The 14,375-nt window shown below is 38.6% G+C and overlaps 1 long non-coding RNA gene across 2 annotated transcripts in view; it reads right to left on the bottom strand.

Moving 5' to 3' along the window:
- The window catches only part of LOC125106741 (uncharacterized), a 134,427-nt gene that overhangs the window by 72,023 nt on the left and 48,029 nt on the right, over window positions 1-14,375 (bottom strand). For both annotated transcript variants that reach the window (XR_007129415.1, XR_007129416.1), the window contains exon 5: window positions 3,161-3,261. This is a non-coding gene — a long non-coding RNA (uncharacterized LOC125106741). The remainder of the gene's footprint in view (window positions 1-3,160; window positions 3,262-14,375) is intronic.

Raw genomic sequence — 14,375 nt, 5'->3', positions numbered from 1 at the left:
CTGAGAGTAACACTTATGAAACACTGAAGGAAGCAAGATTGAACAGTGGGCTACACAGTCCCCCACAAAAAAAGGCCTCTGACAATTCCATGGGGAATTCTGGAGATGGATGGGCCTACAGAGTGGTTCCAATTAAAGCAAGGGGGTTAAGTTTTTGTACCCCTGCATTGTCCAGTCCTTGAATCCAAGCTGCCCACTAGGAGGAGGACAGTTCCCAATGAAGGACACAGCTATGAGCCATCAACACCCAATATTCCCAGCATCTAGGGAAATGAATGACTTGGTCCTAAAGAGGAACAGGGACTCTGGGAGGTATAGCACAAGCATTCTCTATAAAATTTAACAACCTAATGGGGACATTGACATGTATATGACCAGTTAGACCCTGAGGAAGAATGAGATTAGTGTTTTAATAGTAGCAACAGAAAGTTTGTTGTGGGAGTCAGAGAATTCAGTTTGGTTCTAGCCAGGGGCAATGTGATCCAATGGTGTGTCATTGGGACCACTTTAATTTATATATATAAATAAACACATAAAGTGGTATTGGAGGCTGGGAAGCAATCTAAGGGCTAGTGTCTAGGGAATTTGTCATCTCGGCTCTCTTGTCCTCTGGTTGCCACTGATTTGACCAATATCAGAGGGTAGAGGAAGCTGAGTTTGGGGTATTCATTCCTTGCTCCCTTCTTGCCTCTTAGTAATTTTGACAGAAGCTGTGTTTCTTCACAGGCATTGCTCTTGAACAGCTGTTTCTTCTCTTGCATGGCTCTAGCTCTCACTGGGCTGCAAGAACACCATTTTCTCACCTTGTCCTTTCAGACCCCAAAGCAGTAGTGGTTTCCTGCTGTCACTAGTTCCTAGGTGCTTCACTATCCTTTGTTGATTCCCTTAACTTGGACCTGAAATAGTCCTTTTATGAATCAGTTCATCTCTTCCAAGTATGCTAGGTTTCCTGCAAGGACCCCCTAAGTCATTCCACTCTTGCTTGCTTGTGTTCTAACTTGGAAGTTTATTTCTTTTTTCTCATTCCTCGTTAACTTTTGAGACCTATCAGCCAATTAATTTGAAGATCTCTCAGATGATATTTCTGCCTCATTTTGAATTGGATTATTTACCCTATAGGAATTAAAAGAGGTGAGGGCTAATACCTTTAATAACCTAACATATTATTCTCCAACCCATACCCATGGGCTCATGCCTTTCCATCTGTCTTTAGTACCTGCCTCCTCCTACCCATCCTACCAGACCTCCTATAGGATTAGCTCTTCTACAGAACCTTTTCTGACCTGTCCCTCCAAACATCAGCAGATTTAAATGCTTTCTCCTCTTTGCTACCATAACTCACTACAGATTTTTTTTCATAACACTTCTCACACAGTTCTATAACTGTTTACACACAGATCTCCACTAGACTATAACTTTCCACAAGACTCTGTCCTGTTAATTTTTCTATTCCTATCATCTAACACACACCTGGTACACAGTAGTTGCTCAATAAGTTTGAGCAAATTAATAACTCATTCACTAATGAGTTAGAGAAAGAAGATACCTTTTTCTGTAATAGTTCTAAATATAATCCAGGTACACTGTAGATTTAAGGCCACCATTAATCAGTAAATCTATGGGTTGTTGAGGTTAGATGCCAGGAGGAGCATTCTCTAATCCCACTTGGAAACATATGCATTTCCAGTTTTCCAGTTTCATTGGCTCATTCACAATCTTTAATGTTAGCTTGTCCAATATAGGACTACAGAAACCCAGTTTACAGAGATGAAGACCAAGAATCTCCAATGCACCTATGGCCGTGGTTAGATCCCCTAGACTAGGCAGAATTACAACAAATCAAAGGAAAGCATTCTTTTTTCTAGATTCTCCAAACTGGAAACTTTAGAAAAGGCAGTGAAACTACATACCCATGTATCAGTTGTCCTCTCAATATTTTTGCATAAACTAACTTTGGAATCTTAAGGTTTCAAGATAAATCTTGAAAATTAGACACCTCTGTGACGATGTTATTTAAAAGAGTTTTCCAAGGTTATCCTTTGGGAAGCTTAAGTTATGTGCTTTCAGCTTCCACCTAAACCTCAGTCAATCTGCTCTTTTATACTCCATATGGTCTGGCAAGTAATTCCTCCCTTTTCCACTGCAGGGAGTTAACCCCACAGCAGAAACAGTGAGTCACAAGGACAAGAACCAAATGATGTAGACGACCCCATCACAACCACTCAAGCTGGTATAAACATTCTAATATGGCAAGGAGATTAGACATAATATGGTGCCACTTCTTCCCAGACCTGAGTCATCTTCCCCTATGGATCAAATGTAACAGCAATCGGTTTTTAAATGAATTCCTCAGAGTAATGGCATATATTTTCCCTATTGTTTACAGGGAAATTTATATCACAGAAGATGTTGATATAACTACAAAAAGAAAAGAATGCTTTCTTATCTCCAACTATTCCCTATTAGCTGTTAGGCTCTAGTCACCCTGCACTAGTTATTTATTCATTTAAAGCTCTTAACTGTAACATTGGTATCCTTTCACATACAGATGACTTATGCCAAGAAAATTCTCCTAAACTAGAAAATGACTAGAAACTGGTCTAAAGAAATGCAATAATAGTCCAATTTATATGATCTATAAAAGGGAGTAGCAGATTTCTTTATGGTGTAGTGGCACTGGAATTAAGCAGAACTCAAGGAATTGAGTGAAGAGGGATGATACAGTTTGAGGAACCCTGCTTAGAACCTTCTTTTTAGTTTTGTATCTCATTTAATCCTTACAGCATCCATGGCTGGTCGATATGATTAACTTCATTTTATAAAAAAGGAAACTGATTCAGATTTAGAAGGGTAAGGAACCCTTCTAAGAGTAAGTAGACCTTACTCTACTTTAATTCCATGAATGCTTTGGTTAATAGGATTAGTGACCAGGGTGGGAGGGTTTCTGCTCCAAACAAGAATATCTGTTCATTGCAGTGCTGCCCTGCCCCGCTCAAACATGTATTGTACTTTATTATCTCAATGCCTTTGCTTCTTCCTTCCCTGAAAACTTCTTCCCCACTGTCCACTCCACTAATTCAGATTTCAAATCTCTGGTCTAATTCCATTTCTTCCAAGAAGTTTTCTCAGATCATGCTATGCATCAGGACTATATACTTACTGAACTCCTGCCGTCATTTCTCTCTTCTTGGATCACATGGCACTTGTCATATTTTTCCAGGTATTGGTAGTTATTTTCCCAACTGCATGTCTTCTTTCCATCTGGTTCATAAGCAATCCAAGATCAGACACTTAATCTTAACATTCTCTACTATTCCTAAAAATAATTCTGAATTCAGAATTGCTATTCAGTTGAATAGCAATATATAACAAGCATTTAGTAATATATAAATGAATAGTTTGTGGAAGAAATATTTAAAAATATGTTTTGTGTATGTCCTATCGCTACTTATTGCCTACCCCTTACGTATTTACATTGTGACACAAGCACAACTCTTTTTTTTTGTGGATCTAAAATTTTTTTAATTAACATATAATGTATAATTTCTTTCATGGGTACAAGTCTGTGAATCATCAGTCTTACACAATTCACAGCACTCACCATAGCCCATACAGTTCCCAGTGTCCATAACCCAGCCATTCTATCCCTCCCCACCTTGTCCAGCCACACTCAGTTTGTTTCCTGAGAATAAGAGTCTCTTATGTCTCCCTCCCTGGTCCCAACTTGTTTCATTTTTCCCTCCTTTCCCTGAACAACCCCCAACCCTGCCTCTCAAATTCCTCATATCAGAGAAATCATATGATAATTGTCTGTCTTTGATTGACTTATTTTGCACAAGCACAATTCTCATTTGCCATAGAAAAAAAAAAACAATCTATTTACCAAAGTAGGAAAATAACTAAGTTCTTCTGTACGAGTTTTCAACAGCAACAGTTGAAACAGGCAAGCAAACAAAAAAGCATAAATCACTATGACCTGAGTTAACTGGATTAGTCTACATTGTACACAGGCTATCCTTACATAACTTCATTTTTCCTTGTAAGAGAATTTACCTTTCTAAAAAGGAGTTGAGAGGCAAAGGGTATTTGCTGGAGGCCCCTTGGATGGCCCTGTATTCTGAGCACAAGCCTGAGAAAAAGTGATAGGGTTAAGGAAGGTAGTCAGAAACACGCAAGGTAGCAACTGCACTCCAAAGAGAGGAGAACAATAAACTCAGAAAAAACCCAGGCCAAACAAACAGCTTCACTGAAAAATCCACCCCTTCAAGGGAATTGCCCACTCTTGGGAATTGTGAATCTTTTCTGTCTTTCTTTCTTTTGTCATGCTACATGATTAAGTCCTCTAGTTAATGAGAAAAACATTTGACTTACTTATGTTCAATAAATTCCCATGAAAAAGATGGAACTTGGAAATATTTTCAAGTTGAGAAACATTTTAAAAAATTCAAAACCATCCATCAAGCCACCCTGTACCAAATGGAGGTATTTAGCACCATCTTGGCAACCTAAGTTACATGCCCTGCCCTTCCACTCAGCAAGAAGCATCTAAAAAACCACAGGAAGCTCATCCCAGGCTCCTCAAGCAACATTCCTCCTTCTTGGATAGGGCCAAGCCCAGGCTGGGATGGAGCCTTAGAACCAGCAGATGTCCCAGACACAGAACTCGGAATGTAACCTACATATTTTCTTTGGTCATTAACTTATTTTTACTATTAAAGCATCCTTTAAAAAAAATTAGAGGACCCAAAAAAAGAGGACTAAAATGAAATAACCACCTATAATTATATCTTCTTAAGCTAACAAATATTAACAGAACTCTTGACCTACCCCCCAAAAACTCCCCCATCTCTCAACCATGTTCATATCATTGACTGACATTATCATCCACTAGATAGATTACAAATCTAGCCATCAGACCTTATGTCTCTCTATATACAATTAATCAGCATTTTTCTTAAAACTTTGGTATTTATCAATTTCAGCTTCTTTCAAATTTAGTGGGGTCAATATTTTGTAAATATTAAATTGATGGGTTTTTTTGTTGCTCTTTTCATTGTTCTTGTTTCCTGATAGTCTCTTATAGCAACAGAAACAACCCTAAATTTCTATGCTCAGAGAATGTGCATACCTTTAAAATCATACCTTTAATCCTCTGTCTTTCTCTCTCTCTCATACACAGTCACACATTCCTGGAACTCATAAATATATGAGGTATACCCTTTAAAAATCAGAACAATCAGTGTGTAGGAAAAGAGTTTAATTTTCTCTCGTTTCTTTTCCAGCCTTCTGGCTGAGGTGTTAAAAGCAGAATAGGGGCGCCTGGGTGGCTCAGTGGGTTAAGCCTCTGCCTTCGGCTCAGGTCATGATCTCAGGGTCCTGGGATCGAGCCCCATATAGGGGGGTGGTCTCTGCTCAGCAGGGAGGCTGCATCCCCTCCCCCGCCTGCCTTTCTGCATACTTGTGATCTTTGTCTGTCAAATAAATAAAATCTTTAAAAAAATTAAAAAATAAAAGCAGAATAAACACCAAAAGGCAGACAAACAAACAAAAAAAAAAAAAAGGAGAGAGGGGTAAAGATTTTGGTTAATACCTGTGATTATCGGTGCAATCTCTCATCACATATTGACTAGACATAATAGGGAGATGTCAATAAATAATAACCACCAGCCAGCAAAATCAAAGGAATCACTCAAACATTTTCAAGTAAAAGAATCCCATCATTTAAACCAAGAGGTCCCTCCTATACTTGGAGAATAAACTCTGATAAACATATTTACCTCACTACTGGATTTGTTAAAAAGCAAGGTTAATATATAGCAGGAGGCATGTTAAAAAAACACTATCCTGTCCTTTTAAGAATAACTTTCCTGCCATCTCTGTTCACTTTTTTTAAAGGTTTATTTATTTGTTTGTTAATTTGAGAGAGAAAGCACCCAAGTGGTAGGAGGGGAAGAGGAAGAGAGAGTATCTCAAGCAGACTCCCCATTAAGCATGGAGGCTGATGTGGGGCTAGATTTCAGGGCCCTAAGATCATGACCTCAGCTGAAATCAAGAGTCAAATGCTTAACTGACTGACACACCCAGTCACCACTCCACATTTTCAATTACTAAAGATACATAACATATTCAACTTTGAATTCAAAGCCACCAGATCATCTGGATTTTTATTTTATCATCAACTCCTTGAAGGAAACTGATTTTTGGAATGTAGAAAGAATACATTTTAGTCAGAAAAAGTAACTGCAGTAATACACCACCCAAAAGTCTCATTGGCTTCTACAAACAAAACAAAACAAAAAACAAAAATTTTATTGTTACTCAATACTTGAAAGGGAGCTCCCATCACTTGGATCAGTGGGGCCTTTTCTCCTTTACTCCAGGAGTCCATTGTGTAATGGAGACTCTTTTATATGGCTTTCTTGGTCAACATAGGAAAGAAATAAGAGCTGGAGATTTTTCATGTGGCCTCTTCTAAGCTTCATCTCAGAAATGACACATGTCATTTCTACCCCATAACCCACTAGCCATAATTAGCCACATGACTCAACTGAACTGTAAGGCTCCTGGGAATACTCTCATCTCTGCCATAAGAGAGTATCCAAATCTAGATTTTATAGTTAGCATGGTAGAAAACTACCAATCTCTAATTTTTTTTTTACCTCCTTTCCCGACTATAGAAACCTTAATGAAAATCCAACGAGAAATGCAAGTTTCAATAACCCTAGAAACATGCAGTATTCATCTATGATATGAATTCTATGAAAAATTCTACCAGCCAAATGGCAGATAAAAATCTATAAACAATTGCAAAGTCATATGGACAAAATATATTAGAAAAAATCCTTCAACCCAGACCAGGTTTTTAACCTTTGAAGTTTGACTTGGTTGATGCAGAGTTAATTTCAAAGGCACCTGGGATGTTTTATTCTCTTCCCAATTAGTACTGATACCATTTTCTGCAATGTTATTCAACTGGGAGTAGAAATAGATGAGAAGAGCTCCATGGGCTGACATTTCCAAACTCTACATCTCATAATGAGACAAGCTAGTGGGACAAGGAAATTCATTTTAACACAATCAGAATCCATATGAAATAAAAGATAGCCACATACTGGAAAATACGTAAGGGACTATGGCTATAAGCTAGTCTTCCAGCTTAAGATACAAGGATTCTAGTAGGAAGCAGGTAGGAAGTTATGAAAATCAAGAGGATGCAACAATCTTTTACAACTGGTATTGTCCTAAGAAGTCTGGGGTGTGAACAATAATCTACTTGTGATTATGAAAAAAGAGGTACTTATTAGAGGAAGAGAGTAGAGTAGTCTTGATCATCCTGGAAACAGCTCCAATGTAACACTAAAACCTAGTTACCCAGATTAGCAGAAAGTTTAGTACCTGTCTCCTGGGGATCCCATTTCCTGAATCTAAGAACTCCTCAGAATGCTAATTCTTTTTATAGACCAGTCTTGCCAACTTTGCCTTGATTCTGATGCTAGAAATTAAATACGTCTCCTTGAAGATGGAAGATATGCCACATTTTCCAAACTCGAGTTGATAGTTGGGGCTCTGTTCCTCTGCCCAGACCCCACTCATGAAAGGGAGGTTTTACCTCAAGGCCACTGAGAATATTGGGACACCAGGTGCCCTTTCCCTGGCTTATGATGTGGAGGTCCCACATCAGAGGGGGAAGGCCAAGGAGACCCAGGACTACTGCCCCCCTCTCCATGAAGGGCTTAGCTCCTAAAGTGGGATGGTTACTCAGAAAAGTGTACCCTCAACACCAAACCTGTGGCTCAGAGATTTTGTCCACAGGGAGAAGCTCAGAGATTTTGCACACAGGGTGAAGCAGTTCCCCAAAAGAACTGACTTCAGTTCCAACAGAGCATGAGAAGTTCAAGTCTAAAGGTGCTCTCAAAAGCAATCTAGGTGCAGTGAAAGACAATTGGGATGAAATTGATACTCACTGGAGATATAGGTTAAACTATAAACTGCATGGTTTGCTTAAGAGAAACAGGAAAAGAGACAGCTGGGAGGGGCCTTTCTGGTGTCAGAAGATATATCAAACACTGACTCAGAAACTATCCTTTCAAAAAAGCCCAAATTTTTTGGATCAGATTTTTTTTAAATTTTTTTATTTTTTTATAAACATATAATGCATTATTAGCCCCAGGGGTACAGATCTGTGAATCACCAGGTTTACACACTTCACAGCACTTACCATAGCACATACCCTCCCCAATGTCCATAACCCCACCATCCTCTCCCGACCTCACTCCCCCCAGCAACCTTCAGTTTGTTTTGGGAGATTAAGAGTCTCTTACGGTTTGTCTCCCTCCCAATCCCATCTTGTTTCGTTTATTCTTCTCCTACCCCCCAAACCCCCCATGTTGCATCTCCACTTCCTCATGTCAGGGAGATCATATGATAGTTGTCTTTCTCTGATTGACTTATTTCACTAAGCATAATATCCTCTAGTTCCATCCACATCATAGCAAATGGCAAGATTTCATTTCTTTTGATGGCTGCATAGTATTCCATTGTATATATATACCACTTCTTCTTTATCCATTCATCTGTTGATGAACATCTAGGTTCTTTCAATAGTTTGGCTATTGTGAACATTGCTGCACATTCGGGTGCACATGCCCCTTCGGATCACTACGTTTGTATCTTTAGGGTAAATACCCAGTAGTGCAATTGCTGGGTCATAGAGTAGCTCTATTTTCAACTTTTTGAGGAACCTCCATACTGTTTTCCAGAGTGGTTGCACCAGCTTGCATTCCCATCAACAGTGTAGGAGGGTTCCTCTTGGTCTGCATCCTCGCCAGCATCTGTCATTTCCTGACTTGTTAATTTTAGCCATTCTGAGTGGTGTGAGGTGGTATCTCATTGTGGTTTTGATCTGTATTACCCTGATGCCAAGTGATGTGGAGCACTTTTTCATGTGTCTGTTGCCCATCTGGATGTCTTCTTTGCAGAAATGTCTGTTCATGTCCTCTGCCCATTTCCTGATTGGATTATTTGTTCTTTGGGTGTTGAGTTTGCTAAGCTCTTTATAGATTTTGGATACTAGCCCTTTATCTGATATGTCGTTTGCAAATATCTTCTTCCATTCTGTCAGTTGTCTTTCGGTTTTGTTAACTGTTTCCTTTGCTGTGCAAAAGTTTTTGATCTTGATGAAATCCCAATAGTTCATTTTTGCCCTTGCTCCCCTTGCCTTTGGCGATGTTCCTAGGAAGAAGTTGCTGCAGCTGAGGTCGAAGAGGTTGCTGCCTGTGCTCTCCTCAAGGATTTTGATGGATTCCTTTCTCACATTGAGGTCCTTCATCCATTTTGAGTCTATTTTCGTGTGTGGTGTAAGGAAATGGTCCAATTTCATTTTTCTGCATATGCCTGTCCAATTTTCCCAACACCATTTGTTGAAGAGGCTGTCTTTTTTCCATTGGACATTCTTTCCTGCTTTGTCAAAGATTAGTTGACCATAGAGGTGAGGGTCTATTTCTGGGCTCTCTATTCTGTTCCACTGATATGTGTCTGTTGTGTTAGTACCATACTGTCTTGATATGACAGCTTTGTAATAGAGCTTGAAGTCCAGAATTGTGATGCCACCAACTTTGGCTTTTCTTTTTCAATATTCCTCTGGCTATTCAAGGTCTTTTCTGCTTCCATATAAATTTTAGGATTATTTGTTCCATTTCTTTGAAAAAAATGGATGGGATTTTGATAGCGATTGCATTAAATGTGTAGATTGCTTTAGGTAGCATAGACATTTTCAAATATTTGTTCTTCTAATCCAGGAGCATGGAACATTTTTCCATTTCTTTGTGTCTTCCTCAATTTCTTTATGAGTACTTTATAGTTTTCTGAGAATAGATTCTTTGCCTCTTTGGTTAGGTTTATTCCTAAGTATCTTATGGTTTTGAAGCAATTATAAATGGGATTGACTCCTTAATTTCTCTTTCTTCTGCCTTGTTTTTGGTGTAAAGAAATGCAACTGATTTCTGTGCATTGATTTTATATCCTGACACTTTACTGAATTCCTGTACAAGTTCTAGCAGTTTTGGAGTGGAGTCTTTTGGGTTTTCCACATATATCATATCATCTGCAAAGAGTGATAGTTTGACTTCTTCTTTGCCAATTTGGGTGCCTTTAATTTCTTTTTGTTGTCTGATTGCTGAGGCTACAACTTCTAGTACTATGTTGAATAGCAGTGGTGATAATGGACATCCCTGCCGTGTTCCTGACCTTAGCGGAAAAGCTTTCAGTTTTTCTCCATTGAGAATGATATTTGCAGTGGGTTTTTCATAGATGGCTTTGATGATATTGAGGTATGTAACCTCTATCCCTACACTTTGAAGAGTTTTGTTCAGAAAGGGATGCTGCACTTTGTCAAATGTTTTTTCAGCATCTATTGAGAGTATCATATGGTTCTTGTTCTTTCTTTTATTGATGTATTGTATCACATGGATTGATTTGTGAATGTTGAACCAAAATTGAAGCCCTGGAATAAGTCCCACTTGGTCGTGGTGAATAATCATTTTAATATACTGTTGGATCCTATTGGCTAGTATTTTGGTGAGAATTTTTGCATCTGTGTTCATCAAGGATATTGGTCCGTAATTCTCTTTTTTGATGGGATCCTTGTCTGGTTTTGGGATCAAGGTGATGCTGGCCTCATAAAATGAGTTTGGAAGTTTTCCTTCCATTTATATTTTATTGGAACAGTTTCAGGAGAATAGGAATTAATTCTTCTTTAAAGGTTTGGTAGAATTCCCCTGGGAAGCCATCTGGCCCTGGGCTTTTGTTTGTTTGGAGATTTTTGATGACTGTTTCAACTCCTTACTGGTTATGGGTCTGTTAAAGTTTTCTATTTCTTCCTGGTCCAGTTGTGGTAGTTTATATGTCTCTAGGAATGCATCCATTTCTTCCAGATTATTGGATCAGTTTTTAAAGCAAACTGTGTCCCAAGACATCGCTGAAAGCAATAGATCAATCAGCCAACGTTTGGTAGAATTTAAGAGCTGGCTGTGACAAGAGAAATACAGAGACAAAAAAAGCCCTGCCAAGCTTCCCCTATGAGGAGCAGCATCAGACACTTCATATTGCAGGGGAAGAAAGAGATTTCTCTAAAATGAGTCAATAAACAAGTAAACAAGCTCCAGGATGTGGGAACTAATACTCAAAATTGTTGCAATAAATCATCTAAAATATTCAGTTTCAAATATATATATACATATATATATATGATAAGCAAAGAAACGAGAAAGAATGACTCATACATTGAAAAAAAAACTTCAAAGTAGTCATTTAAATATTTTCAAATAACTAATGGATAGTACAATTACAAAGTAAAGGAAGGTATGTGACAGTGTCAACATAAAGAAAATATCAACAAATCGCTTTTTAAATGAAAATTCTGGTTTTAAAAAGCACAACAAATAAAATAATTCATCAGAGGGGCTTAATAGAGGATTTGAATTGAAAGAAAAAAGAATCAGCAAACATAAAGATAGATTAGTTGCGATTATGCAAGCCAAAGAATATAGAGAGAGGATAGAAAAAACAGAGACAGAGAAATATGGGACACTATTGAACAAACCAAAATACATGTAACAGGAGAACCAAAAAAAAACAAAAAACAAAAAACAAAAGAGAAAAGCAGAAAAAGTATTCAAAAAATTGTAGCTGAAAAGGTCCCAAGTTTATTGAAAACATTGATCTACATGTTCAAGAAGTTCAATGAGCTCCAATGAAATACAAAAAGATCCATGAACACATACATGGGAGTAAAAAGACTGAAAGCCAACGATTAAGAGAAAATATTGAATGCACCAAAAGAAAAATAACTCATCACTTGCAAGGGAACTACAATAACATTCATGACTAACTTCTCAGCAGAATCGACTGAGGCTAGAAAGCAGCAGGGTAACATACTCAGAGAGCACAAAATAAAAATTACCAACCAACTATTTTTTAGTCAACAAAAGTAAGGCAAAGTAAAGACATTTCTCAATAAATAAAAACAGAATTTGTTCCTAGCAGACCCATCTTATCAGAAGTATTAAAAGAGAAGGGAGGAGCAAGATGGTAGAGGAGTAGAAGACCAAAATATCATCAGGTCCCAGGAGTTCAGCTAGATAGTTATCAAACCATTCTGAACACATACAAACTCAACCAAAGATAGAAGAGAAGAAGAGCAGAAATTCTAGGAACAGAAAATCAACCACTTTCTGGAAGGTAGGACGTGCAGAGAAGTGAATCCGAAGTGATGGGAAGATAGACTGTGAGTGGAGGAGTTGGCTCCAAGCAAGTGGGAGAACAGTGGAGAACAAAATCAGAACTTTTAGAACTCTTCTCTGAGGGATGTCGCTCCACAGGCTAAGTGGGGGATGGAGCCATTGCCAGGACAGTGTAGTCTCAGGACCCGTGGGGACACAGAAAGATCAGGGGTGTCTGAGTGCAATAGAGCTCCAAGGTATCAGAGCAGTGAAGCCAGTTATAGAGACAGAGCCTAAGGAGTGTGCTCTCATCTTGGGCTTACCTTAAGGTAAGTCGGGCCACTGTTCTTTGGGCAGGGACACCACAAGTGGCAGATCCAGGGAGACTCACCTTCGTCCTCTGGGAGAAGCATCATGGGAGCATACTGCAGGAATCAGCTGGATTTTGAGACTCCAAACAGGGCCCTGCGCCAGAGATAAAAATGCTCGGTCACCGGCTGGGTGAGCTCAGAGTGTGGCCAGAGACCAGGGAGATAGGAGGGATTGGCTGCTTTTCTCTGAGGGCATGTTGAGGAGTGGGGCCCTGGGCTCTCAGCTGCCATGGGACCAGAGATTGGGAGGCTTTCATTTTCATTTCCATTCTCCAAAGTTCTACGGAAAGGGTACAGGGAGCAAAAGCTACCAATAACGAACCCAAGCAGATTACTTAGCCTGGTCCCTGGCAAGGGTGGTGCAATTCCACCTCAGGCAATGACATTTGAAAATCTCAGCAACAGACCTCTCTCCCAGAAGATCACAAAAACATCAAGCCAAGAACAAGTTCATCAATTAATGAGAACTGAAGAACTCCAGAGATAGATGAAAGCAACACAGAATTCATGGCTTTTTTTCTCATGGTCCTTTAGTCTTTCAAAGTTAAATTTTTTTAGTTTTATTTTTTCTTATTCTATTTTTTAAATTTTTCCTCATTCCTATTTTAACGTTTTTAAACTATTCTATCTTATCAATACCTTTTTTAAAATCTTTTTTAAATTTCCATTGTTATAGTCATATCTTATCCCTTTGTTCTATTTAACCTTATTTTTTGTATACATATTGGTTTTTTCCATTTTATTTTATTTTATTTTATTTCTTTTCAGTGTTCCAAAATTCATTGTTTATGCAAAACACTCAGTGCTCCATGCAATATGTGCCCTCCATAATATGCACTTCCAGACTCACCCAATCCCCTACCACCCTCCCCTCCAAAACCCTCAGTTTGTTTCTCAGAGTCCACAGTCACTCATGGTTTGTCTCCTCCTCCAATTTCCCCCAACTCATTTCTCTCCATCTCCCAATGTCCTCCGTGTTATTCCTTATGCTCCACAAGTAAGTGAAACCATATGATACTTGATTCTCTCTGCTTGACATTTCACTCAGCATAATCTCTTCCAGTCCTGTCCATGTTGATACAAAAGTAGTGTACTCATCTTTTCTGATGGAGGCATAATACTCTATTGTATATATGGACCATATCTTCTTTATCCATTCAATCATTGAAGGGCATCTTGGTTCTTTCCACAGCTTGGTGACTACAGCCATATCTGTTATTAACATTAGGGTACAGATGGTCCTTCTTTTCACTACATCTGTATCTTTGGAGTAAATACCCAATAGTGTAATTGCAGGGTCATAGGGAAGCTCTATTTTTAATTTCTTAAGGAATCTCCACACTGTTTTCCAAAGTGGCTGCACCAACTTGCATTCACACCAAAAGTGTTAAGGGTACCCCTTTCTCCACATCCCCTCCAATACTTCTTGTTGACTGTCTTGTTAATTTTGGCCATTGTAACTGGTGTAAGGTGGAATCTCAATGTGGTTTTGATTTGAATCTCCCTGAACGCTAATGATGAGCATTTTTTCATGTGTCTTTTAGCCATTTGCATGTCTTCTTTGGAGAAGTGTCTGTTCATGTCTTGTGCCCATTTTTTGACATGATTATCTGTTTTGTGTGTGTTGAGTTTGAGGAATTCTTTATAGTTCTTGGATATCAGCCCTTTTTCTGTACTGTCATTTGCAAATATCTTCTCCCATTCCATGGGTTGTCTCTTTGTTTTGTTAACTGTTTCCTTTGCTGTGCAGAAGCTTTTGATTTTGATGAAGTCCCAAAAGTTTATT

The sequence above is a fragment of the Lutra lutra genome, chromosome 8, assembly GCF_902655055.1.
Source record: "Lutra lutra chromosome 8, mLutLut1.2, whole genome shotgun sequence".
Lineage (NCBI taxonomy): Eukaryota > Metazoa > Chordata > Mammalia > Carnivora > Mustelidae > Lutra > Lutra lutra.
This window is presented reverse-complemented; position numbering and strand designations above follow the sequence as displayed.